The sequence below is a fragment of the Lactuca serriola genome, chromosome 9, assembly GCF_051521515.1.
Source record: "Lactuca serriola cultivar US96UC23 chromosome 9, Lser_US96UC23_V15, whole genome shotgun sequence".
NCBI lineage: Eukaryota > Viridiplantae > Streptophyta > Magnoliopsida > Asterales > Asteraceae > Lactuca > Lactuca serriola.
The window spans coordinates 115,012,856-115,016,617 of NC_136416.1; the positions used below are offsets into that span (position 1 = coordinate 115,012,856).

The window sequence follows — 3,762 nt, forward strand, 5'->3', positions numbered from 1 at the left end:
TGCTTGGATCTTCTTTTGCAAAAGTGCAAGTTCTTTTTGTAGTATCTCATCCTCTAAATGGATAAATGAGATTTCTTCCTTTCTTTCCTCTTCTTGCTTGGCTTCTGGTACAGCTCTAAACATTGTGGATTCGTCACCTACCCTTAATGTTAGTGTAGACTCACATACATCAATTAAAGCCGAAGCGGTGTTTAAAAATGACCTCCCCAAAATAATTGGAATTTCGGGGTCTTCTTCCATATCAATAACCACGAAGTCTACCGGAAATATAAACTTGTCAACTTTAATAAGGAGATCCTCACAAACGCCTTGTGGCTGAATTATTGTCTTGTCAGCCAAATGGATCTTCATATTTACCGGTCTTGGCTCTGGTAAATTCAACCTCTTAAAGAAAGAGAAAGGCATTAGATTGATGCTTGCACCCGAGTCGGTCAATGCTTGGGTGACAACTTCATTACCAAACTGGCACAGAATTATAATATTCCCCGGATCGCCCTTCTTTTCGTGCAGCTCACTCAATAGTATCTCCGCGACTTCAGCCAAATCTTTCCTAGCAGCAAAAGACCTTTTAGCAAGTTGAAGTATTTGGGCACATTAACTTGTAGGGCTTTAACATGATTCATGAAGGTTCTATATGCTTCAACTTTTTCCACATGCATGGCTTTGATTGGGAATGGCAGAGGGGGATTATATGGCTTTAAGGGAATGACAGTTTTGTCATTTACGCATGAACTCGTCGAGTCCATTAGAGGGACTCGGCGACTCATGTCGAGTTTTGCTGGAGCTGACTCTTCTGCCCTTTCTGTCTTCCTCTTGGAGATCCTCTGTGCATGTGTGAAAATTTCTTCATTGCTGGAGGTCACTGCACTAACATTCTCCATTCTCGGATTGGTTTCGGTTTTACTTGGAAGTTGACCCGGTCTTCTTTCGTTCACTTGGTGTGCAAGCTGTCCCAACTATTTCTCAATGTTGAGAATGGATGCTTGCTGATTCCTTAGCATGTTTCTGGTCTCATGTATTGCAGCCTCGTGATCATTGTGTCTCTTTTCGGACGCGGCTATGAATCTAGTGAACATTTCTTCCAAATCAGCTTTCTTTTCTATCACAGGTTCTTCCTTTTGATAGTATCCCCTCTCTTTTTACTTGTATTTATCCTCCTTAGCCTTTTTATATTCTTCATATGGGAGCCATTCTTTCTTCAGTTTCCGCCAATTTTCGACGTATCGATCGCCGCTTGAATAGAATACTTGAGCCTTTTTATTTCCATTCTCATCCAAATCACAATCCTTTGTGAGATGGGGCCCTCTACAATTCTCACATCCAACCCGAATAGCATGGATTGTTTGATCCATTTTTTTCATCCTCCTATCAAGATTATCAAGCTTAGCTATCACAGCCGCCATGCTATCATTTTCCAAGTTCACTACCCCCCGACTTACTTCGTTTCTTGGATTGTGGTATTCTCTAGATTGCTTAGAGAATTCTTCAATTAGCTCCTTGATTATCGGGGGCGCCTTCTTCGTGAGCGGGCCTTGAGAATCGAGCAATTGCCTTGTGGTTTCATTGACTCCATCGTAGAAAATGGAGACCTCTTGTTGGCTATTAAGGTCGTGATGTGGGCAATTTCTACGCAAACTCTTTTACCTTTCCCATGCTTCATAAAGAGATTCTCTAGGTTGTTACTCGAAGTTGGCAATTGCTTTCTTTAGCTTGACTATTTTGGAGGGCAGACAAAAGTGGTCTATGAACTCCTCTTGCATCTTGGCCCATGTGGTTACTGATCCGGGAGGAAGTGACTTTAGCCAATCCTTTGCAGCTCCTTTGAACGTGACTGAGAGCATGCGAAGAAGCTGGGTCTCACGGGGGACATCCGGTACATTGAAGTAGTCGGCCACATCATTCACGTTGTCCAAGTGCTTGTAGGCGTCTTCGTGATCCTTCCCATAAAAAGGAATCTCCTTGAGTTGAGAGAGAATATGGCGTTTTAGTTCGAAAGTGTCAGTCACGGGAATTGCGGGCTGCACAAATCCCGGGCCGGTGTCATCGCACATCCTCTTCTTCCATTCCCCCATGGGGACTTCATCGATATTAGCCATAGTGATAACTAAATCGTCTTCAAACTCGGAGTCGTGCTCGAATGTGGGTTCTTCTTCTTCCTCGGTCTCGTATTCGATATCTTCTTGAATTGGGTCTTCGATTGTCAAAGAGGCACTGGATGCTCCGGATTTGTTGCTCCTCCTCTTGCTGAAAATGGACTTGAGGTTTTTGAGTGGCGAGTTCTTTGAAGAAGCGGATTCTCCAACAGCTTTGCCTTTGCTCCTCCTTAGCGCGGATTCCGGGTCTTCAAAAGGGGGGACCAGAGGTGTATCAGATCCTCGGGTCATGAAACAACTGTAAACAAAATAGCAAACACGTAAAAAGAACAAAAATTAAATAAAAAATTAAAGCTGAAACATCGATGTACTCGCCGAGTCGGCACGAGTGCACTCCGCGAGTTCAAGGCAAAAACAGAAAAAAATTTCTAGTTACTCTAAAAACGGAATTTAATTAAAACTAATTCTACTTACTGAATTACCTTTTAAATAACTTTGTGTGAGATAAATCCCACACAAAGGATCGATTAAATTAGAATTTAACGTTAATTTTTAGAACCGTTCCCCGGCAACGGCGCCAAAAACTTGATGTGTGCAAACTCACTTAGTTTTAAACCTACTTTTAATTGTAAAACAACACACAAAGGTAGTGAACCTATCAATTGTGGTATAGTTGGATAAGTAGGGTATCGAACACAGGGAACGGCAAATTAAAATTAAAAACTAATTCTATCTAAATTAATTAATAAGAATAGGGTTTCTCTAGTTTTTCAAGACTAGAAACTTGCTAACTATTACTAATTTAAGAACTAGAAAATAAAGACTTAACTAGATTCAATAATTGGAAAGGAACTTCTGTTTAGTTCAACTCAATTGATCCTATGGTTGATTTTAAGGTAATGGTGCAATGGATTAATTCTTTTGTTGGTTACCGATTCAAATGATTAGATTCGTTTTCACTACACTAATCCTTAGCAAATAAACTAACTTAAACAGTGGCCAGTTGTCTAATTTAATTAGATTTACTTGATCAATTATTCGGGTTAATTTAGACTTGCAATTGTTAATCAATTTAATCTTTTAATTAACTTCTTGTTGATGGTCATCACACAAGCTTGCACATGAATTTACTCAATTCTTTTACTAACTCTAGTTTCATATTCATTAATCCTAGACATATGGCATAGTGATCACATAGCATATGAGGTTAATAATCAATAGATGTTCATGCTAATCAATTAGCTTCCTATTAACAGAAAATTAATTATTATTCACACACAAGGTTCTTTAGCAAGCTAAAATAACAAAAATTCACCAACTTCAAATTAATCCTACCAATCAATCAAACCATATTGTCAACTTTGTATCCCCAAACAGAAGTCTAAAGGTTTTAGCTCATAATTGAAGTAGATAACAGCAAACAAACAGAATCAAATTGTTTAACCATAATAATAAAACAAAAGATTAAGTAGATTGATGAAATTTTGCCTCAATTCTTCTTCGGGATTGAATTCTAGCTTCTCTCGTCGTCTTCTAGGGTTTTTCTGCCTTCTTATTCGCAGCTAAACTCTACTGAATCGTTCCATAATTCCTTTCCATCGTTCTGAGGAGTTATCTTTATATATACGAATCGACTCGTCGAGTCAGGTGGCGACTCGTCGAGTCCATC

At 39.4% G+C, this 3,762-nt stretch overlaps 1 non-coding gene across 1 annotated transcript; it reads left to right on the forward strand.

Annotated features, from left to right (window-relative positions):
* The first annotated feature begins 1,605 nt into the window (after positions 1-1,605).
* Positions 1,606-1,712, forward strand: LOC145077600 (small nucleolar RNA R71). Its single transcript, XR_013693341.1, has one exon. It is a non-coding gene; the product is annotated as a small nucleolar RNA R71 (small nucleolar RNA).
* The last annotated feature ends 2,050 nt before the right edge of the window (positions 1,713-3,762 follow it).